Source organism: Canis lupus, chromosome 34 (assembly GCF_003254725.2).
Source record: "Canis lupus dingo isolate Sandy chromosome 34, ASM325472v2, whole genome shotgun sequence".
Taxonomy (NCBI): domain Eukaryota; kingdom Metazoa; phylum Chordata; class Mammalia; order Carnivora; family Canidae; genus Canis; species Canis lupus.
In genome coordinates, this window is record NC_064276.1 from 34,252,667 (window position 1) to 34,277,588 (window position 24,922).

The following is a 24,922-nucleotide window of genomic DNA, read 5'->3' on the forward strand; positions in this document are numbered from 1 at the left end:
CACATAATGTTTTCAAGCATAAAATGTCATTATTTGCTAAAAGTTCTAGAATTCTCTCAATCTTCATTTTGGTTCTCCTGTTCTCCTTCTTCCATTTTGTTAAACAGGAACATGGATCACTATCTAAAGGGTTTGTATTGGGCAACTAGCCATTTCATAAAAATTTAAAATCGTAATTTTAAAAAATCAATAAAGAATGTGTAGAAAAGTGGAAGGAATATGTGGTTTTGTGGCTTAGATGTCCAGCAAGATCAGCTTCAAATCTCAGCTCTAATACCTACCCAGGCTGTGTGACTCTGGCCCAGATATTTAATCTCTCTGAGCCTCGGTTTATAATATGTTCAACAGGGATAAAGCCCCCCCCCTCTTTTCGGACTGTTGTACAAATAAAGCATACACACAGGGTCTGGCAATAGATGAAGTTCATAAATGGGAGGGATAATATTGATCATTGTTATTTATTTTTGATTGAGAATCACAGGGACCATGGGGTTAAGTGTAAAGGTGGGTGGGATTGGAAGGATGAGACAGGGTATCAGAGATCACTGACAAGAAAGATTGGTTAAGGTCTAGGCTGGTTGATTCCAGAGTCCTTGGATCAGAGGGTCAAAAACAGCAGTACTACTTCTTTGTTCATACGTTTATTTTGCCTACCCCCCTAATATTTTTTTGAGACTCTGAACTTTGCGATCTTCAAGCTCAGTGTATGTGTCTTGATTATTTTTGTATGCCTACCCCTTAGGAAGTACTTTGTGAATGCCCACTGTGATCTGAACATGATAGTCTCTTGTCCTAGAGGAAGGGATGCCTCTACTTCCTGGTGTCCAGTCCCAAGAATAAGAAAACCAAAGCCCATAAGCATATAATTTTTCATTGGAAGAGAGACTGGTAAGACCTCGTGTGATTAGGTTGGTCTCTCAAAATATTCTCACCCATCTCCAGCTCTCCTAGTGTCTCCAGATGTATGGAGATTAATGCTCTGAGATGTATGGTTCAGACCAGTGTAGTACTGGTACACATAGGAGCTCATTAGCAATGCAAATTCTCAGGCCCCTCCAGACCTACTGAATCAGAAACTCTTTGGGTGAGACCCAGGAATCTGGGTTTTAGCAGAAGCTCGAGAGATCTGGATACACGCTAAAGTTAGAAAACTGTTCCACATAGGACCTTAATATCTTTGCTTTAAAAAAAGCATATGAGTAAAAGTTTCAGCATTTCCATGTTGAAGGACAAGTGGAAATTCGTTGAAGGGTAAGCGGCAACCTAACTCAATGATGAACCTCCATCTTCATTCTTCTTGTGGCAAACTTACTCAAAAATATTTGCTAAATATGTACAATGCAAAAATGAGTCAGATCACAGTCTGTGACCTTACTAAGCCTTAGTTTCTTTTCTTAAGGGACCAAAGGGTCAGCTGTAGGTGGGGCCATCACATTCCACATGTCAGTCAGAACTTCAGATTGCTTTCTGGAGGGTACGTGAAGTTCATAAGAATGCTGCATCTTGGGATCCCTGGGTGGCGCAGCGGTTTGGCGCCTGCCTTTGGCCCAGGGCGCGATCCTGGAGACCCGGGATCGAATCCCACGTCGGGCTCCCGGTGCATGGAGCCTGTTTCTCCCTCTGCCTGTGTCTCTGCCTCTCTCTCTCTCTCTCTCTGTGACTATCATGAATAAATAAATAAAATCTTTAAAAAAAAAAAAAAGAATGCTGCATCTTTACTTGGCTCATTATTGATATTATGATAGGCTGATACCATCTGCTGTGGTTTACAGGGGCCAAACCTACCACTCCAATGTACAGTAGCCAATGTGTGCTAGGTGACCCCAGAAAAGTAAATTAGGTCCTTCTAGAATGTCCAGGCATCTTAGTCATGAACATTCAGAGATCACATGTGATCATGTTGTTGTGAATGCAAGAAGAAAAAGGTATGGTAAGAGTACAAAGTACAGATGTGGTTCTTATAAACCACTGTGGCAGAAGAAATTTAAAAAGAAAGCTTATGCAATCAATCTTTTGAGACGTGTGACAACTACCAAGACTTGGCCAGATTTTATTAGTGCTCTGAAATAGTGAGTATTTTTAGTAATTGAAGTACACAAATTACCCTACTCTTTTATGTACTTGTAAAGATTCAGTATTTCGTGCCAGATCCAGCATTTGAAGATTTAAATGTAGAGAACCCTGATTAGCTGCAAGACTTTACCAGCACAGCAGACATCAGGAGACAAGTATGCCATCATATCACAGATGATTTTTTAAGTGGCCATCATTTAAAAAAATTAAAATTAGAATCAGCCCAGCTGAGCCCTTTTATCTTTTTTTAACAGATAATTAAAAACAAAATTTCATGGTAAACGTACTAAGTAGAAAGGCATTCGAAAGTAATCTGCCCTTCCAGACAGGCCCAGACAAAACCCCAGCAGAGACCATACAAACACCTGGGTGCTGGGTGCCTGGGAAGTGCCTCTGTCCTCTACAGAGAGGTCTTGTTCTTTCTCTAGCTTTCACAACCTGGTTCTGAGGGATAGGAGGAAAGATGATCCTCAGGAAGGATCAGTGTGTAGCAATGGCATGCCAGTGGAAATTCACCAACACTCACCACTACAAGTAATCACCCTCACCCCCCAAGGGAGACTGCCTCGCTCTGGAGTCAGAAGGAGAGAACCGGACTAAAGTTGTCCTTTTGCAGACCAGATACTGAGTTCTGTTCTACAAATCTGCTTAATGGACAACCAAATACTTGCAGCTACCACACTGGGCGAAGTACTTAGCCATTAATCTGGAAGCACGAAGCTCCCCCCCATGCGCACTCCCAAGTTTCATCAGTCTGTTCTCTACACAATATAAGAGATATTCCAGCCAGGACCCTTAAGGAAGGTTGGCAGATTAGCAAATAAAAATTCAGGGCCCCCCCCCCCGACCCCGGTCAAATTTGAATCTGAGATAAGCAACAAATATTATATGAATTTTACAAATATATATAGACATTGTCTGAAATTCAAATTTGACCAGGCCTTCTGCATCTTATCTAGCAATCCTATCTCTAAAGCTATCAATGAGGAATTTGCATCTGGGAGCTAAATGTTAGCTCAGGTGGAAAAGGCTATGGGAAGGTGGAACTTGAACTTTTTCACGGGCACAAAGTTCTGCAGATTGTCCTGTGCTTACTTGACAACTTCTCGGTGGGGTAGGACCAAAGTCCTTAATCCCCACTTTATGAGTGTAGACTCTAAGTGAAAGCATTGCACAGGGTTACAAAGCAAAGGAGGAGAGCTGGGATTCAAATTAAGATCATTTGGCCTTTTTTTTTTTTTTTTTTTTTTTTGGTAGGGCGCTCTGTCAATCACTACACTAAACAAACATAAAAGAAGGAAGAATTTAAGAGATTGGCTAGAAAGCACTACTTTAGCAAGCAAAAATACCTGGCACAAGCATGGACACTCTTTTCTGTTTTTGTGCCTAAGTAAGCAATCATCTGTCTGTGTTCTTTACAGGCTGAGAGTGGCCATTAAGAAATGAAAGCGAGTTTAGATTTCACAGGCATGTTTGGATTTGACGACATTTTGCATTTCCAGAAACCAAGGTCAGCTCAACCCTTTTTGCACTGGGACCGAGATACCACCATGATTTAAGTGAAGAACTACACTGGTGAATTCAAGGGTAAGTGGTGGAATAATTGTTCCCTGCCTCACATGCTTCCATTTGCCGAGGACGATATTTCTAAATCGAGTAAGGAGAGCTGTGCTTCACTCTGAAAAAAAAAAAAATAATAATAATAATAATACTAGCAAGTTCTAAAATGAGGTCGAATTTGTCCTTGTGAATACACTTAGAGATAAAAAATTAAGTATCATCAGGACAAGGTAAGCTCTACCACATTAGCTCCCCCTTGGTTGTGCCTTATTTTCCAACTCCAAGTAAAGCAAGAGTCAGGAGAACTCTTGTTAGAAAATTACAGAAAACTGAACCTCATATACCTCTTGTTAAAAAGAGAAAAAAAAAAAGAAAGAAAAGACATCTTATGGGATTAATCTACCACTGCTAAGACATTCCCAATTCAAATCTTTCTCTATTCTCCCACAAAATCAAATACTCAGCTATATTTACTATGTCAAAAGAAATTAGTTGTGTTTCTAATATCACAGAACTGAACTAATATTTCTCATGTGTTTATTCATTTTTAGAAGCTGTGCGAGGGGTAACAATTGCCTGTGACAACTGTCTGCGGAGGATATTGTCGTCAGAAATTCCAAACTGCCCCAGAGCTGTGGCAGGAAAGTCCAGAGATTATTATTGGGTAATGACATTGGAAATAAAAAAGTATATAGTATTACAGTATTGAGCTATTAGAGTAGGGAATCAATTCAAGGAGACAAGCAAAATTTATATACTTTATTGATTTTAAATTTTACATGCTCTGCTATATGAGTAAATCTTTTGTAGTAATTCTAAAGCTTTGAAACATTGTAAATAACACGGGCTGTGGGGAGTTCACAACAGTCATTTTTTCATAAGGAAAGTATATAGCCTTTAATGCATATTAGAAGAAATTGGGATAATGAACTACCTTAAGGCTAACTTAAGTCAGGGCTAGCGTGGGTCTTTTTTTTTTTTTTTTTTCAGTCTCCAAAGAGTGAGCCTGTATCAGGTAGTGAAGTAATTCCAGGTAGCATTGTACTTAAGGAAAAGCGTAATTAAATTGATCCTATTGTATTACATAAATCCAACATATCCTGTGTAAATTCAGAAACAGGTGGCTCTTTGTAAAAAAGTAGCTGGCTGTTCACCAACAGAAGTAAAATTTTCTCACACAAAAACAAATACACGGGAGGAAAACCTTGAAACAATGGTTGACTCAGGATTCTAGAATCCCAAAGCCCATCGAATATGATAAAATCTCCCCTGCAAGGTTCGGTGTACCTGAATCCAGAGCCTCAACACGGGGCAGTGGGTGAGCCTGTTTCCAGACAGGCATTTGAGTAAGCCAGTCAGGTTCCTAGGGCCTGCCACCTTTATTAAAAATAATTGCAGGCTGGGCGATTTGTAATTTTCAATCATATGTGTAATATAGAGAATGACAGACATGGGGTGGGGGGAGTTTTATATTTTTATTGCAGCGAGCCTGAGTGACACTTCAGAAAACGTTTTGACACGTTCAAGTGTGAGCAACAAATCTGTCCACTAATTCATAAGCCACATGTTTACTTAAAGAAGCCTACCCCAATAAATGGGGATCAAAATCCCAAGTGCTTAAGTCCATAAAATTCCCTACGGTGAACTAGCACCAAAGGAACACATTCTGACCTTCTTCAGACGAGTGAGGATTTTCAAATAAATATATCCTGCTTATATCATTGTTTAAATCCACATGCTATTTTTTTTTAATTTTGAGAAGCCACACGTGTACCTTTCCTGTATTTAAACTTGTGTGAATATAAAAGGGCATGCAGGAATCAGGTCACTAAAATCAAACGACTTGGTGCAATTTTTGCCTTCTGTTAACTCAGAGCACATCCAGTATGCTCATTTGGATGTCTAACAGCTACCAAGTTTGATTTTTTTCTCATGGTGGCACTCCTCACGCACATACAGAGCCATAGACGATCGTGATGGTTCACATTAACAAGGACCTAAAGGAAGTGATGGTGATCCTAAAACACATCAGATTCAGATGAAAGAAAACGAGTCTCCACATTTATCCCAAAGGGACAAGAGTTCTGAATTTCTTGGGGCTTCTAAAGGGAGCTACTGAGAATGGAAATCAAAATCCTTGTAATTATTAACACTTCGAAGTTGGGCAATGAGTCATTACAGTGTCTTAAAATGGGGACCCGGCTCAAAATTGGGCATTTCTACACCAACCCGCCAGCGTAGGCAAACCTCTGTGTGCTGGTGAGGGGTAGGGGAACTCCTGCGGGGGCGAGAAATGAGTGGGAATTGTAGGGGGAGAAAAGGAAAGGAAAGAAATCTAACTCAAGGACCTTGACAAGTTAATTTGGAAACTTTTGTTAGTGACTTTGGACTTCATTAAACTCCATGCATCACTATAGCAGCATGATCTCAACAGTTTGAGAGGTATTTGTCATCAGCGAAAGAAAAACATTATTTTTAAAGGAGTAAAAAGATTGATGCATCACTGCGGACCACTTAAGCCCCACGCAGTTTCAGTCTTTAGTATTAATCTAAATGTGATGGCTTTTGCATACGGCGCATAATTAAACATTTTCTTTTCAGAGCTTTATAGAATCCCCATATGTTTTTAATGGCATCATCTGAATGTTTTTCTTAATAATTCTGGCAGCCTGCTCCTGAATCTTCGAGTTTGTTTTTTGTTCCTAATATCTTTTCTACAGAGGCCGCATTGTGCCAGAGACTGAATAAAGCTCTGAGAGCCTCATCGTCAAGGAAGACACACACACACACACACACACACACACACACACAGAGGCTCCCAGGCTCCCACTCTGCTCTCTCCTCTCCCCTCACTTGCAGGAGGCATTGCTGCGAGCACAGGGTAAAGATGCTGCGAGAGGGCGAGGAAAGAACACAGGGCCCTGTGCCACAGCCTCACTCTACCTTGCAGCCTGGTCCCCTTGTCTTGTCTAGTAGGACTTGGCTAGCTCGTCTTATGTGTCTGTCTGTCCTTCTGCTTGTCTCTGTCCGGGGAGCAAATTCAGGCGCATTTGTCCGCATAGGGCAGCTGCATACACGGTCCACCTGACACCAGGCTGGACGTACCCTAACTTGCTGACTCAGATACCTACTGCCTCATGCGAACAGACTTTCTCCTTTGGAGCAGTGGTCCATTTCCTTGAACCAAACCCCTTCAGACACCACCCATAAAACGGAAATAATGAAATGTTCACCATTTGGCTTAGTCAGCCACATTTTGAGCTGTAAATCAGAATTACTTCCATTTCAGGTGGTATAAAGGCAACCCAGTGATCAAGCACACATCTAGGAGGAGACATCGGGGCTACATGATAATCTGTGGTTATAATATCCATGTCTACCAGGGACTAGTGCCCCCCGGCTTCAAACATAGAACCTAAGAACCTCTACTTGAAGAATAAGTAATTCAAAAAGCAGCACGTACTCCATTGTTGTTCAAACATAGCCTTGAATTTGCTTTATCCCAACATACGTTTAATTTCTGGAAATTGACAAAGACAATAAATAACTCACATTCGAATCACAAGTCTCCTTTAGGTTGAGTGTTTGAACTCAGATCCAAGTTTCAAAATGTAATATTTTTTTTTAAAGTGTTCTCACACTCTTTCCGTATTTGTCATCTTGAAATCTGATGACGTGGTGAACAAAATGGAAATGGTAACCAAAACGGCTTCCTTATGTGATTTTCCTCATTGAACTTCATTTATTTACAGATGGCCAAGTGGCTAGGAGGGCATTTGAAGCCGTCCTATTATTAAGAACTGAGCTTTATCAAAAATTTCAAAGACCTGGTTTGCATTTCAGAATTCCGCAGATGATGTGCCTTAAACAGAAACAACCACCCTGGAAAGCCTTGGAACATATGCAGGCCAACAGGGGCAGAAACAAATTACCCAGGAATGGGAATGCTCTGGTTCCCACTGGTACTTTCTAACAGTTGCTGTTGAAACTTGACTGACCCAAGATAGCCTTTTTTATAGCCTCTCTTTTTGATGATTCCTGGTAAACAAAAATAGTTTGTTTTTTTTTTTTAAAGAAAAGCCCAAACCTTAATTTTTCTTCCATCTGAATTGCTGTAGGTGAATTTGTAACATGGTAAATACAGTAAAAAAGAAGATTCTGGAAACAAAGTGACTGAACAAAAATTAAAAGTTTAAAAAGAAAACGAGTGGACTTTCCTCATTTGGATACCATTTCAGAGGCCCATCTCCTAATCCTGGTCAAAAGAAGTTGCTGCCAGAGAACCAAAGCCACAGAGTCTAGCAAGCTCATGGTCCAATAGAAGCGATCACCTCAAGTCTGCTTTGGGGTATCCACACAACTGTGCAACCTTGGTTAAAAATCACGGAGATATTTCTTAAAAGTCCGTGAGCCACGAACACCAGCAGGACAATGATACATCCATCTAAAATTTGATTAAGGGACCTTCCCTACCCTTCCAGAGCAAAACAGTTTGGTGGTATCTCCACGTCTGAAACAACCTTTTCCCCAGCTTAATGACAATTGCCAAATCTTCCCACATCCAGATCTCACAGCGTTATCATCCCAAACTTAATCCATAGAAGCTGAAGTGATGGTCTGCATGATTCTCTCCTCTTCCCCAGCATTTGAAAACCAGTTGGTGCAGATGACCTCCGCTTGCAGGTCTGAGGACACTCTTGATCCAATCAATGAGGAACTTTAAGAATCCTAAGCTAGTAGCTAACAGAAACTGATTTTCAGTGACTTTTCCTTGGGTTTTAGAAGCAGAATGCTAGCTTTCCCCATTAGAACGGGGCAAGTCCCCAGCCTTGTGCCCTAGTTTGGATAACTAGATCCCAGGTTTTATACTTGTCCACTACCCAAGTTTCTCAGGGGCCAAGGCCAGCGGTCTCCTGTCTTCCTGCATGCAAACATTGGGTGGGTACCACTTGATGTCAGGAACTGTGCCAAGCACTAGAGAGAAGAATGAAAATAAATAGGGCTCAGTCCCTGCTCTGAAAAAAAGCTCACAGTAGAGAGGAGAACAGAGATATATTTTAAGTACTCTACAAGATGTTCTAATAGAAGCAGTGGTAAGGAGAACAAAAGTGCAGACTGGTGACCACGCTGGGGTAGAACCAAGAATATTTCACACAAGAGGTAACATCGAGATGGCACTTAAAAGTATTCATGTGGCAGAAAAGGCAGAGGGACAGAAAGAAATGCAAGAGAGACATTCTAAGGAGGCAGCACCGCACTTCTGAAGTCAGACCAGCGGTTCTCAAACTTTCATGTTCAAAGTCCTCACTCCAGGAGTGTTTCTTAAGATGCACACAGTAGTCCTCACTCTCAGATTCTGGTTCTGTTGGTCTAACACGGGGTTCAGAAGTTTGGATCTTTCATAAACAGGTAGATCTCAGGCCACACACATTGAAAAACAGCTGACCGGGGTCACACAGGTGCGTGGTGTTTGAGGGGTGAAGAAGAAATTGAGGACGCACGGAGCATGGATTGTGGGGTGGCAGGTGGGCTGTTACATAAAGCTAGTCAGCCAGCTCAGAGAGAGATTGTCAAGAGTTCTAGGCACCTGTGAAGTCCGAAAAATGAGATTCTGAGTTACCAAGAGCCACCATCAGAGGGGCCCAGGGCTAGATACCATCCCTACAGGTGCGACCTCTTGGGTATCCATAGCTCAGCAGCAGGGATGCGGGGATGAAGACTGGCCTGAGCCCAGACAGCCCACACTCCCAGACCAACTCTGCCACTTGCTATGTCCTCTTGGCAACTTATGTAATCATCTTGGGTCTCAGTTTTTCCTCTGCAAAATGGGAATAATAGCACCAAAATGTCAAGGTTGTTCTAAAGATTAAATGGTATAGGACATATGTAATGTCTATCTCAGGACCTTCCACGAAGTATCTGTCATAATAAAAATTCAGTTACAGTATCCAACATTTATTGGAAAAGTCAGGCAAATAGGGCTCCTGGGTGGTTCAGTGGTTGGGCATCTGCCTTTGGCAAGGGTGTAATCCCGGGGTCCTGAGATCAAGTCCCCCATCGGGGTCCCCGCAGGGAGCCTGCTTCTCCTTCTGCCTATGTCTCTCCTTCTCTCTCCATGTCTCTCATGAAAAAATAAATAAAATATTTTTTTTTAAAGTCAGGCAAATATAAGACAGAGAGAGGAGTTCAGATTTAGAAAGTCATGGTTTGCCTGCCTGAAGAAGATGTGGAATTTCCCATGACTGCGTCTCCCCTGCAGGTTATCAGGCCACCCCTAAAAATCACCTGTGTCCACACTTCCGATCCCCCAGACTTGTTCTCCCATTTTCTGGGTCCCACCTCAGATCTCTAGCCGCTTTTTCAAATCGGATGTTCCCTGGCCTGACACAGTTTACTCGCCACTGTCACCACCAGCAAACCTGACCATTTTTCACGGGCTCTATCACTCCTGATCACACATAATCCCAAACCTCTCCCAGTGCCGCAGTCATTATTTATGAGGACTGGCACTGTGCCTGAGGACAATTAATTTATCTGCCAAAGCTACACTTAACCGTCTCATGAGGTTCCTGATCTCTACCGCAGGAACAATCCAAAGGAGGATACTGGATGATACTGGATGCAGGATAACTTTATCTTAAACCCTTGTCTCCTCATTATAGCAACAAGTTTGATTCTAAATTTCAAGGACACTGTGACCTTCCAAGACATTTTCTTTGACCTTGGGTCACTTGACCCTCTCCATAACCTCGGAGAGGGACAAGACTTTCCTCCCATTTTACAGATGGGAAAATATTGAGCTTCAGAGAAACTAGGTGACTTCATCACGTGGCCACTGAACTACACTTGAACCCAGGCCTCCTGACTCCTGTTACATGTGTTCTCCATTATTCTACACCCATCGCCTCTCATTCTCTGCTCATGTTGACCTTCATCCAGAGAGCTACTAAATGTCCATGGGTCCAATCCTTCCACGTAAAAGAGTACAAGTTTTAAATCACATGGAAATAAAGTCCATATAAGAGCTGTATTGGGGACACCTGGGTGGCTCAGCAGTTTAGCACCTGCCTTCAGCCCAGGGACTCCGGGATCGAGTCCCACATCGGGCTCCCTGCATGGAGCCTGCTTCTCCCTCTGCCTGTGTCTCTGCCTCTCTCTCTCAATCTCTCTCTCTCTCTCTCTCTCTGTGTGTGTGTGTGTGTGTGTGTGTGTGTGTGTGTCTCACAAATAAATAAATAAAATCTTTTAAAAAAACAATTTAACTCTTAAAAAAAAAGAGCTGAATTGATCTACTTAAGAAGAGGTCATTCTAAAGACATGGAAAAAATAATTGGGTTCCTTTCTATACCAATTGGGAGTGGATACGGAGCCACAGCTCATCATCATGGAAGAGGAGAAAGAACAAGTTTTGGATCAGAAGGACCTCAGCTCACAATCTTAACTCTTGCCTCTCAGCTAGTCACCTGATCTTGAGAACATTCGTGAACTTCTGAGTCTGACTGTTTTCATCCTTAAAATGGGAAGGATCATCTCTAAACTCAAGCATGACTGTGCGACAACAAATACCGCAAGCCTAGCTCAGTAAGCACATAGACGCCCTCAGCAACTCTTGGCACCCTTCCCCGGGACTGATGTTATAAACTTTAATGTGTATGAGAGCTTGTTAAAACCCATTTAGCTTGCTGAGTTACTCCATCCTCCACATTTCTGATTCAGCAGGTCTGGGGTGAAACCCGAGAATCTGCATTCCTAGCAAGTCCCCCCCACCCCAAGCAAGACTAATGTAGCTGATGCTTTTGGGTCCAGGGACCACAACGTGAGAACCACTGCCCTCAGGCCAAACAGGGGTCACGTGGACATAGAGCTAGAAGTCGGTGGATAAAAATCTATACCCTAGAATGGCCATGCCAAGCTACTAGGTGTTGATCAACTCCCAAGCAAAGCCAGCTAGGAAAACAGACGGCCAAAGACAGCCATAATCCTGACCCCTTTGTAGACTCAGTGCCATGGACTTACTAGGCTCAGATGGCTCTGAGCTAAGTAAACACTCTGTCTAAAACTCCTGGTGATTATTGTGTTTTCACTTAAAACCTTCAGGAATTCCTACACACAGATCTCCCATCTCCCCTTCTAGAAACGTTACTGACTCATAAACAGTCCCTGAAAGTCCCTGAGAGCAACCAGGCAGTGCTTTTGAGATCCAGTACCACAGTCCAATTGAGGGTACTCAACCAAACACCCAGGCACCCTCAATGTGCTTTCTGCATCTCTGGCACCTCCGTCACTCCACTACCCACCCTCCCACACACACACACCACCACCACCACCACCCCCGCCCACATAGCACACACACCTGAAAATTTGCAGAACCTGAGGGCCAATCAGGAGTGCAATTAGGACAACCATTTAAGAAATGCACCAACCATAGCTCATTTTTACACATGAACCTTTTTCTTAAAGGGAGTGTTGCTTCTTGAGAGGAATGAAACAACAAAACCCCAGAAAATACATTAACCCTATTTTATGAAGGTGGTAGAGACAGTATATTCTCTTTTGTTTCCAGATATGAAGAATACATAAAAATGTGATGAACAGTCACTGGCATATATATCGTTCTGTTCTTGCAAAGAAATTTGTAATATATCTCTACTCTGCTGCAGCCCGATGCCACTGAGTCATCAGTCCCACTGTATTATCCTGCATTCGGCTCGGCTGGAATATTAAGCAGCCACCAGATTCCAAACTTTGCATTTCCTCACATTTGGCTCTTCCCCGATCACGCTTTGTTTCTCTGTGATTATATATATATATATATATATATATATATATATATATATATATATATATCAGACCCAGGAACCAACTTTCTTTGTTTTATCAAGACCTGGTGTGTCGTGATTCTGATTTATCATTTTTACAACAGTCTCTTCCCTGCGGGCTCCAGGTCATGATGGTGGCATTGCTGCGATTTATGGTGGGGATTGTTGACGGAAAATGTATGCTCTTTTTGATTTTGCTTCTTCCCAACACCTGGTTCTTATTTGCTCAGCTCTAGCTTCTGCCATTTTAAGCATTATTTACCATTTGATGAAACGCATTGGTTTATTTGTTGGGGATGCACAAGGTGGAGGATGGATTTTTATGGGTGGCTATGCTTTTTCCTCTTATCCACCCAACATGATTTTTTGGTTACATTTTCTTAGGTTGTGAGGAACCTGGAGTTCCTATTCATTTCTCATTTGTGTCTCCTTACCTGCCGCCGCATATTAGTTCTCTCAGGAAGAAAAAGAAAAGGCAGGCTGGTTAGCTTCTTCGAATTCTCTGTGGCTCACACTGTAGGTGGCCACCTCCCTTTCCAACCTGGATCCATTATTTATGACTTAGTGAAGGCTCCTCTCTCTCTCTGAGTCCCAGAGCAAGGCTAATTTTTCTTTAGCATCTAAGAACACTTCAAAATAACTTGGCAAAAGGTAGAGCATTTGAAACCTGTTAAGAATCCATTTGCCAATATTGAAGATAACTTTAAAAGGCGGAAATAAACAGAGATGCTCACACCTGAAAAAGGTTTGATTTGCAGGCCGATACTTAGGTCTTCTCTCTCCAAAGCAAATCTGAAGCAAACAAATCGAGACTATTTTCTCCACCAGAAACCAAAAACACCCGGAGTGGTTTCTACTTTTTTTTCCCTTCTCCCTAAGGTACCCACCAGGGTGCTAGGCACCGTGAATGCCTTGTCAATAGTGATTTCTACTGCCAAGTTTAACCAGGGTTTCTTCTTTTAATCTAAATATTTTCCAAGAGGTCAGGTAGTTTGGGGGTTCATTTAAATGGGACTAATACATAATGCCCCCTCCACCCACTCCTCCACTTATTCCTGAAAACAGAAGTCAGCTTCTCAGATTGTAATTTTTAATTTATTTTTTGAGATTTTTATTTATTTATGAGAGACACAGAGAGAGAGAGAGAGAGGCAGAGACACAGGCAGAGAGAGAGGCAGGCTCCATACAGGGAGCCTGATGTGGGACTCGATCCTGGAACTCCAGGATCACACCCTGGGCCAAAGGCAGGCACTTAACCGCTGAGCCACCCAGGCGTCCCCATAATTTTTAATTTACAAAGCTGTGAACTAAGTCAATCAGACATGTTGTGGTGGAGACAGTTATAACAAATAACTGGTACCCATTAGGTACCCCAACATACCAGTTTTCCCAGGACAGTTCTTGTTTAACCTGTTTATCTCAGTGTTATTATTAATAGTGGCATCCTTTCACTCACTAAAGTATCCTATTTTAGATGCAAATTATATAATCTATCCCATGTCCATCCCCCCTTTCCGTGGTTTAGTAACAAAACCCCTGCTGAGTTTTATTTGACAAGATACTGGGCTGCCCAGCTCAAAAGTGCACTCCTCAGTTTTCCCTGCAGCCTGGGGTGGCGAATTATGTGCATAACAAACAAGCACATAGTGCTTATTATTTGCCAGACACTGCTCTGGGTACTCTACAAATTAACAAACTTAATCCTCATCATATGAGCTAAGTTCGATCTCATCATCTCTATTTTACAGAGAGGTTAAATAACTTGACCAAGTGGCAGAGTGAGGACATGAACCCCAATAATCTGATTCCAGAGTCTGTGCTCCTGACCTGCTACCTCCAAGTGTGACCGAGAGCTGGCCAATGGGATGCGGGAAGGAGTGACATGGGCAACTTCTCCATCTCACCCCAAAAAAGGAACCTCATTGTCCTCTACTCTTTCTGGACTCATTCCCCCAAGCAGGAACGAAACTTGGTGCTGATGAACATACAGATAGAGACAACACTCCCGGAGCTGCAGAAGCCACAAAATAAAGGGATCTAGATCCCAGGTCAGCCCCACAGAGCAGAGCACCCTTCCCACCCTCAACTGCCTGCTACCTCAGGACAGGATGGTACATATGAAGAAAACAGCCTATCTTACTGGAGCCACTACTGGCCTGAACCCTAATTAACATGTGTCTACATACCCACCTCACAAAGTCCCACTTTAGGCAGAAGTTCAGAAGGTATGTGGGAATCATCTCTTCCAGGAGCAAGATGAATCCTCTTGACCAGATTCGAGCATTTTCTCCAAATGTCCTCAAGTTTCCTACCTAGTCCATTGACTGCTCCCACACCATCATCAAGGAGGATTTTGCCCCAGTTCCGTATTTAATTCTTGGTACATAGAAACTTTCCTTGGGAAGCAGACATGAAAGAGATACTCAGCCTAGGTCCTTATTCTCAAGGTGCCGTCATGGCCTCCTATAGACATGCGGGAGCAAAGACTTGAGGGCCTTCTATCCCTGCCTGAGACACACCCTCTACCCTGGCCTGTAGCATCCCTCTCCCCTTCCCTATTTTAATTCCCTCCGTAGCATTAACCACCACATAACATATGTTTATTCCTTTAGGTATGGCCCTTCCCATCTGAGTTATAATGTCACGGGGGGAAGGACTCTGCTTGCTTTGCTCATTGCTTTATGCCTGGCTCCTGGCGGAGCCTGCTATGCAACAGCTACTCAATAAAAATTGCTTGAAAAAGTGAATGGAGAAGGAACAACTTTGAATAGCTGTAGCTACGTGATCCTGGGCAAGTTACTTAACCTCTCTGGGTCCCATGATAATAGCATACAGTAGGGTTGTTACAAGAATTAAGAGATAATACATGTCAAATATGGAGACTACCAGTGCATGTGAAGGCCCAAATACAATGGTAGGAGTTGTAAGCAATATGGTGCTCATTATACGCAGGCCCTGTGCTATACTCTATTATTTCATTTAATAATAGCCCATGTCTTCAGAACTATCCACCTTCTGGTACCGCAACAAGAGTTCTGGTTCAGCCATTATGCAGCTCTTGCTCTGGTTCTCTTTCTGGAATCTCCTAAGAAAAGCCAGACTGCAATTTCCTGAGTTATGACAAACCTCAACCCTCTCTAGTGAAATGCAGACTGGGAGCTGCTAGAACAGGTCTTGCCTTTGATAAGGAAAGACAAAATAGCACGTATTTTAGGATTAGTATCATGTCTGCTCTAAGAGTTATGGGTTTAGAGATATTGGTTTTCTTTGCTAAACATTTCTATTTTTTTTTCTTTTAGCATGCCTTTAAGGTCATCCATGGCCTCTCATCCACTAATAACCTGAGAGGAGAGTCAACTTGCTCCTTCTTCTAGGGATTTCCTTTGAACCTGTCACCTCCTCTCCCTGACAGAACCATCTGGAATGACTCCTGAAAAATACAAGCAGACTGAGGCTGAACCGTATCTTCTGGAACAAAGCCATGTCCAAAACCCAGCTAGGTAATGAGACCTCTTCCCCAAAAATGAGTTGAGCTAGAGTTTGGGGGTTAACAGAAGTGTTTTTATATACGTGTGTGTGTGTATTTTTTCCCATAAAGGTACCAGGACAAACTTTGAAGGGGAAAAATCTATACCCAGTTTTGTGATTTTGAGTTAGCTCCTTCCAACTGATCTTTCAGAGTTTTTGGTCTTGCCCATCCCCATGTTCCAGGCCCTCAGTTCTTTCCAACTTTCACATCAACCAAATTAGACACTCTCTCAAGGATGATGACTACTGGAGCAGACACAGTGCAAGCACTGCAAATTTGAGTGACCGCTATATGCAGGACCTGTATGCCTCCCATTTGTTACTTCTTAAAAAAAAAAAAAAAAAAAAGATTTTACTCATTTATTCATGAGAGACATAGAGAGAAAGGCAGAGACACAGGTAGAGGGAGAAGGAGGCTCCCTGTGGGGACCCTGGTAGGGGACTTGATCCCAGGACCCTGGGCCAAAGGCAGACACTCAACCACTGAGTCACCCCACAGGTGCCCCATGTTACTTCTTTTTTTTCTTTAAAGATTTATTTAATTTAAAGAGAGAGCAAGAGTGCACGCACATTAGGGCGCCTGCAGGGGAGGGGCCAAGGAGAAGGAGAAAGAATCTTAAGCAGACTGCCCTCTGAGCTCAGAGCCTGATGGGGGGACTGGATCTCAGGACCCTAAGATCACAACCTAAGTGGAAATGCTTAACCAACTGAGCCACCCAAGAGCCCCGGTTTGTTATTATTTTAAAATCTCACAATCCTAAGAGTAAACTATGACTATTGTTGTCATTGTCTCCATTTTATAGATGGGGAACCTGAGGCTCTGAGAAGTTGTTGCCAGCACCCAAGGCCCCCAACTATGAGAAGTAAAATGAGGATTCTAATCCAGATATTTATAGCTCCAGAGCCCATATCTGCTCCACTAGATCTTTCACCTTTTGGTGCCTTATAATTCCCTTGTGCAAGACAGTTCATGCAAATATTTCTGGAGACCCCAACACTAAGAGTGTAAAGCAATTGCCCACACTTCATCCTAACCAGGAGAATTATCTCCCCATATGCCACACTCCAGGACTTATCCAGCCAAGTGCCTGCAGTTATAATTTCATTCTGCAGCATGCTGGGGAGCCCTGCTTGTACCTCTAACTTGGGTATTAGCATTAGCAATGTTTAAATAGTGAGTGTCTCTTTGCATTTTATCATCTAGTGGATGGATATTTTAGAATGGGTCAAAACAAGCATCTTTGCCTCACAATGCCCCTCCCCAAATACATGTCCTCTGATTACACCCAGACCTGAACTGATAAGATCAGAGAGATGGGTACATGTAGCCTGAGTCGTAGTGTGAGTCTTCTTAACAAGAATTCTTGCTAAGTAAGATTTCCCCTCCTAGAAGCCGTCGATATGCTATTATTAACAGGTGAAAGCTAGTCTATTCTGATCTGAACAATTTTGAGCCTCAATCTCCTTAACCTCGAGGTTAAGGCCTTAAATATAAAGGCCAAAACTGGGCAAAAACTGGGCATCTTAACTATATTGCTATAGTACCTTCAGTGGCGCATAAAAAAAATAAAAGCCTACACAAGGAACTACCAAAGTCGAATTCTATCACAAATGCCTTTTTTTTTTTTAACTTTAAAGACAAAATCAGGGATCCCTGGGTGGCGCAGCGGTTTGGCGCCTGCCTTTGGCCCAGGGCGCGATCCAGGAGACCCGGGATCGAATCCCACATCGGGCTCCCGGTGCATGGAGCCTGCTTCTCCCTCTGCCTGTGTCTCTGCCTCTCTCTCTCTCTCTCTGTGACTATCATGAATAAATAAATAAAAATCTTAAAAAAAAAAAAAAAGGATTTAAAAAAAAAATAAAGACAAAATCAAAAATCAAACTTGAGAGCAAAGATGCCCCGGACGTGGCTGACAGGACTAATAATTGTAAGATTTAAAGACATGGATGTTACAGACCTATTTCCATCAGTTTTGTGGTTCTAGAACAGTTGGCTCAAACCTTGTACAAGTACAGCCTACCAGAGGTTCTTGACCCGGGCTGCACATTTGTATCCTCTCAGGAACTTTTTAAAAATAAAGAGCCCCATATCTAGAAATTCTGACATCATTGGTCTGAAGTGAGGTTTAGGCATCAGGACCAGTCTTGGAGCAAGCACCTCAGGTGATTCTATCGTGCAACCGGGGCCGGAAACACCATTCCAGATGGTTCCCCCACTGAGATTCAGGGACTCCTCTGTCTCTAACTCATAGTTGTAACTGCCTCCAGCTGAATAAAACTTCAGATGAATCACTTACTGCCAAGTTTGTTTCTCGTTTATTCTAACTGCTATGTTCAATCGTTGCCTAATTATTCATGTAATCTCTTCTGATTTGGCTCCAAGGGTAATTTTTTTATGACAACTCGAAATCCTCTCAATACCCTGACACATTAGTTCATTGAATAATCCCTTAAAACATCACACCAGCCTTTTTTGTTCATAAATAGTAGGTTAGGAAGACAGAGGAATCGTTTGATGACTAAATTATGGCAAGTTACTATGAATTCTATACCTTCAATATGTAAAACAGGTTGTAATATTTGAGATCTTTGAAATTCTCTGAAAGCCTCTAGTAGAACACCATCAGAACTGGAATCATAGCTCTGCTGTCAACTGGCTGTGCAACCGTTAGCCTATTTTGGTCCCTCTCTGAACCTATGCTTCCTCAGCTAGAGAGCGATGGAAGAAATCGGAGTTGTTGAGTCTAGGATTCTCTCCCAATGCTGAAGGAGTTTTATGATATCAGACCGATGAGCAAGTAACTGCTGGTGGGTGCAGTGACGTTTATTAATTGGCAGTATTTCAAACTCAATTGCAGTTTCTCCTCACTACCCCACCAAAAAAGCGCAATCCAATTTTTGGCCGAAGCAAGAGAAGAACTGAAATGGAGCTTACATTTTATAACCAGGGAAGAGTAGCTATGGTTACTCCTTTGAAACAGACAAATATGTTCTATAAATGTCACCATGGAGAATACTCGAGTCTGGTAAATTAGACTTTTATTTCAGAATTTGTATCTTCACTGAAGGAAATACTTTAGAGACTCACCAAACCCCAGAAATGGAGGATACCCTAAAGAACCACTTCATTTATTCCTCTACAACCCTCTTCATTTATTCTATGTAATCCTCTCTGTGCACACAAAACTGTACTGTTCAGCAAAGAAATGCAGTCTACCTCTCTGATCCTTAAATATATTGATAGATAAATGTTAACCCCAGCAACCCCTGGTTAAGGCCCCTTGGCATATTTTTTGAGTCATTTTAACTCAAATCTATCCAAATTCTGATTGTGCTAGTCTCTTTTCAGATGCCTATGACTCATTTGCCTCTATATCTTCAGAAGATTTCAGGATATTAAATAGTTCCGATTCCTTTCTCCTTTCTAAAATTCCCACTGAATTTCCAATCATGCTCCACAAATATCTTCACCTGGCTCACATTTCAGAGTCTCCCCTGAACTCCAGATCAACTACCTCTTAGATACATTTTCCTGGACATCAAATCCAACATGTCCCCACCATGCTGGGCCTCTTCCAATAATTTCTTATACTCATGAACGGCACCACCATGCACCCATCTGCACTAACCAGGAAATTAACCCTGCCTCTGTTTCTTTTGTATTCCATAATCAAACACTCACCAAGATTTTGTCCCCTAAAAATGTTGTGAATTCATCCATTTCTCTTATTTCCATTATCCCCAGTCCAAAGAGCCATCCCCTCTCTTCTAGATAGTGTAAGAGCCCCCAGCCAATCTCCTCCCCAGCAGCCAGAGTGATCTTTTAAAAACATATCAGGTCCCCATTTTCCTGCATGAAACCCATCAGAGGAAAGACCCAGGTCCTCAGCAAGGCCTTCAAGATCCCCGTAACCAAACCCCCGCCCCCCCAACCAAGCCTCACCCGTCACATACTGAGCTGCTGTCCTGCCCACCTGCTACTTCTTCTTCATTCTTCAACTTCCTTCTTACCTTCAGGCTTTGCACATACTGTTCCCTCTGCCAGGAATGCTTTCTGCCTGCTTCATCTTTCGGAGCTCACCTTCCTCACCTCCCACACTGTTCCTGCTCTATGATGCTCTCACACACCATTCTTCCTGCACTTGTCCTCCATTTCACATCCCAGAACTCTTGGCATGAATTAATTATTTGACTAATTGTGTTATTAATTATTTCTTATCTAGGACTATTCTAGGGCCCTATTCCCTGCTCTGCCACCAGTGCCTAGCACCAAGTGGCTTGCACATGGTAGACATTCTATGTTGCAATAACATTCTGGTAAATGGTTGACTTCTTTCATAGACTAGCTTATCCCCTCCCTTCTTTTGGCCTCTGCCTTCACTGCCAGATTTCCTTAAAGACTAGCCTATATATCCGCCCCAGCTCCACCCCCATTTGCTTGTCAACCCACAAAACATTGGAGTCCTTGGCTACCACACCAATGAAACCATTACTGCCAAAGATCGCCAGGGAAAGCTGACAATCTGATGGGCTTTTTCTAGATTTATTCCTACTAAACGTCTCTGTGACATTTGACAGTATGGACAACTCCCTCCTATTTCCTTTATCCAAAAAAAAAAAAAAAAAATGCAATGAGTAGCTTCTCTGCTCCCAGCCCTGTGATTAGCACAGGATCCGTTCTCTCATTGCACCCAGTGGGTCACTCAAAATAATAATCTCAAATATGCATCCACAGCCACATAAGTGCTAAGAAGAAAAAACAAAAATCTACAAGAGTATGAAAGGCGGGGACCCTGAAATTGCCTCCTGTTCTCCTCTGATCCTGCTCTCTCTATACTTGCACAGCTTAAGTGTCCCAGCCCTCAGTGTGTCCCCTGGACGTGGGCACGGCCCGGTTCCTTCCTTATCACACTGCACTTCTCACGTACACTCTCTCTCTTCCTGTGCTCGGGCCAAGAACTCTCAAATCTGTATCTTCAGGCCTCATTTTCCAACCACTTCTTGGATATCTCCTGGATGTTCTCCAGGCACCGAAAAGGGTGCATTCCAAAACAAATCAAACATCCTTCCCCAGTCCTTCTGCTATTGCCTCTCCCTAGTCATCCAACTAGACATTAAACACCCCTGAGCCACATCTCATGTGGGCTTATTACGGCCCCGCTTAAAAGTCTCCCGTGCCTCCAAGAGAGAGTCCACATTCAGTAGTTTCATAATGAGACTGTACTGCCTCTCCTGTCTTACTCTTTTCATGCATTCTTCCTACAAATATTCATTGGGTACCTAGTAGATAGCAAGCACTATTTTAGGCACTGGAGATGAAGCAGAAAGCACAGCTCTGCCTTCATCAAGTGCTACAATACACATCACACATATCATACCTATGACACACACACACACACGTCCACACGCAGGCACACACCTGGACTCTGGCAACTTGAAATCTCTCATCATTTTCTACGTGGCCCATGTTTGTTCAGGTTTTTATATAATACCTCTGCTGGCTGAAAGACTCTTTCCTTCCTCTCGGACATATTTGCACTCCCTGTAGACTCAACACTCAAATTTAACCTCTGTGGAGCCTACTAGAATTCCTCAGACGGAGTCAGACACACTCCCTTCTCCATGTGTCAAACCACTTTGAACGCATCTCTTCCACATGTTCTTCCTTTTTACCTGTCTCCATCACTAAACAGTCAGCCCTTCAGGCGGAATAATACCATCTTTTTCCAGTGCACAACCTCAGCACGGCTTCTACTAATCGTAAGAATTGGAAAATCATATGGATAAATCTGATCCACTATGTCTTTAAGAGGAAGAGGGATCCACTCACTATCCTGTGCACTCGAATTAGTTGAGGATCTTGTTAAAGTACCGGTTCTGATTCCGGAGGCCTAGGGTAAGCCCAAGAATCTGCATTTCCTTGCATACTCCCAGGGATGCTGATGCAGCCAGCCCAAGGACCACACTTTGAGGAGCGAGGCTTTAGAACTTAGTGATCAGGAAACGCAGAAACTGAGGTTGGTTGGAAAGGATTCCTGTGGAAATTAAACAAACAAACGGAAGATAGTTCTGCTTCACAGCTTGCCTATCAGATCTGCATGACCTCTTGACAGCAACCAGCTTCCTGAAATGCAGGAGACAAACCCCATTGTCGTAGACTTTGCCCAGTGAGACAGCCCACCCCTCCCTCTGCAGATCATCTGGGGGGAGGGAGCCCCCACTGAGTTCCTTCACTGGCTTCTGCTGGTTGCAAAAGCCCAATGCCTGTCTTTGTTCCCCACTCTGCAGATGGCTCGAATGTGTTCCCTCGTCATCCCTCGCATGGACACAGGCCCCCAAGCTTCCCTGCCAAGAGCCAGTGGCAGAGGACAGCTCAGTTCCCCTTGCACTCTCCCTGTTCGAGGGCAACAGCTCTGGCTGCCATTCAGGGCGTCACTTTTCAGGCTGTCTGTCCCAGTGCGAGGAGCCCGGCACTGGCTCCCTGCTCCTCCTGGCCCGCACACCTCTCCTGGGCCCACAACCTCTGCAAGGACTCCTCGGAGCCATCTGAAAGGCAATCCTAGTTTTAGCTAAAATTTTTCCTACCCACAGAATTCTGAGATGCTACTGGGGATTTACAAGTTGTTTTAAGGCTGTTTTAAAGATAAACCTATGGTATTTACATAGATATATGGGCCTGTGTAAAGGACTGTGTGGTTCTTTATAAAAGATGCAGTATAAATGTTCTTGTATTACGGGAAGGATTATAGAAAAGATGTTAAAACATATTTCAACCAAGCGGCGGTATGGATGGCCACAGAATATAATGTATCCATTGTCAAGAAATCCCCACCAGAGACCTCTCAAATCTCACACTGATTGAGCTGTGCTGGACTCGAAGCACATTGAAAATTTTCCAAATGGTAAAATATTAAATATACTCTTTTTAAAAAATATTTACCAGTTGAACACTAAAGTACTGTAACTGGCTGACCTCTCATAGTGGCTTTGTTCTACTTTTCCAAAAGCAGCCAGAAAGGGACTGTTTTCTTTTAATGCTTTGTTTTGTCTTTTAGAAAAAAAAAAAAAAAAGAACCAACTTATTTTGAGCATACTGCTCCCCCCGCCTATGCAATAACATCATAATGGCAGTATAATCACTGTAAACAATACCCTGGGGATTTAGTTGGCTACAGCAGGGGACTTTAGGAGCCAATTTCAGTGCTTTTCTTAACTACATCATTGCATTTTTGTCTGCTGGTGGATAAGAAGAGTCTCCTTTTAGAGCAGGTTGATGGAAAGTGCTAATTGTTGACACATTAGCTAATTGTTATGATTAGCCCCTGACTCTTTTTTCATTCTAAAAGTCAAGATCTCAACTGTGAAGTATGAAGATGCTTTATTACAACAATGCTATGAAAACATTCAAACAATGAGAGGCTAATCTTCAGAAGCATTCAATCCGGTGGCAACTAGACAGCCATGCCTTTCAAGAACAGACAACCATCAGGAAAAAAAAATATCCTAGCTGCCGCATCCACCCAATATTTCAGACCTAAGTGTTCTAGGGTTATCATTAATGATCTGTTTTTACAAATTCACCATGTCTTTGGAAAGTTGAAGTAACTCCAAACCAAATAAACCATGTGCAAGCCATAATGGTCTGCTGACAATTGAAGCGCTTGGAATTCATGAGAGTGTGAACCTGTAAGGTACCACACTTAAGTGTTTCTCTATTTTCTGAACGCCTGCATGGGGTATCTGAAATCGGAGTCATTCTCAGCTATAGTTCAGCTTGAGAAAACAACTAGGTATGAATTCTAAACCGTGCAATTTCATTAATATTTACGGACAAGGAGGGAGAAGAAATCAAGTAGAGGGAAAAAGTCGCAAGAAACCAAATTGCAGGGTTCAGTTCTTGGCTCTGGCCATTGAATGAGTCATTATTCTGTGCCTCATCCAGCTGACTTGTAAATGCAAGCAAATATTTACTATTTGCTATAGGAATTACCTGGCTTCATATAAATATATTATTTGACTGAATTTCAATTCGTAAAACTTCAGACACGTATTAAAATCAATGCATGACCATATCCTGGTGTTCATTTTATAGTTTAACAAATAGAGTAAATACAGACAACCTTCTTAAATTATTCTTATTTATAATCTTCTCTAAGTAACATAATTAAGTTTTACTACCCCTCCATTAGTCAATATCTTGACAGTTTCTTCCTTCAGCGTTATTCGCTTTAAACTTTAAGTATCAAAAAAAAATAAAATAAAATAAAATAAACTTTAAGTATCTATATCCTTAAAAAAAAAAAAGATAGGTTTTAAACAGCCTACACTTCATTTTTATAGTTTGACTATCTTGAGTAACTTAACTGGTTACTAACTAGTTAACCCATTTAGAGTTGTTTACAAGATCAAATGTGATAATAACTTAATGTGGCTAAAGCAATGCTTGGCACATAGTAAGCACCCAATAAATGTTAGCAGCCATCAGCAGCAGCATCAAAGTGAGAAGTAAGTGGTCAAATAGTCAGACTTGCATTTATTTAAAAAAAAAAAAATGGTATAGGTTCCCAGTTTAACCTAAGATGTAACACAACACTGTATATGAAAGAAAGTATTATTAGTAGCTACTAAATTTTTTTGGTACATGTGGCAAGTCAACACTTGACTGAATACTTATTACACAGTAGGCTCTCTGCTACGCAGCTTATATTAGGGCTCTGTCTACATATACAAGCTCAGCTGAAGTTAAAAAAGAAAAAAACAAAACAAAAAACTCTAGTTTCTCCTCAATGTAAATGCCCTCAGGGTAGAATCTTAGATCCTAAAGGGAAAATAAGGTTAGAAAAAACAAAGGCAAGAGGGAAATCTTGGAAAATACATAGATGCAGCCCCTATAAAGGTTTGCCTTTACTAAACAAACACACACAAATTAAGACAGTACCCAA

At 42.3% G+C, this 24,922-nt stretch overlaps 1 protein-coding gene and 1 long non-coding RNA gene across 13 annotated transcripts in view; one reads left to right on the plus strand and one right to left on the minus strand.

Moving 5' to 3' along the window:
* MECOM (MDS1 and EVI1 complex locus) overlaps positions 1-24,922 on the minus strand; it is a 552,756-nt gene that overhangs the window by 413,472 nt on the left and 114,362 nt on the right. The window lies entirely within an intron of this gene.
* On the plus strand, positions 74-17,611 carry LOC112645930 (uncharacterized). 4 transcript variants are annotated; one of them, XR_003127351.3, is made up of 4 exons: positions 74-130; positions 3,495-3,660; positions 4,185-4,297; positions 15,752-16,269. It is a non-coding gene; the product is annotated as an uncharacterized LOC112645930 (long non-coding RNA). The 4 variants fall into 4 exon arrangements; XR_004812014.2 differs by lacking the exon at positions 74-130 and adding an exon at positions 16,784-17,611 and having other exon boundaries at positions 2,460-3,660; positions 15,752-15,952; XR_004812017.2 differs by lacking the exons at positions 74-130; positions 15,752-16,269 and adding an exon at positions 14,201-14,986 and having other exon boundaries at positions 2,460-3,660.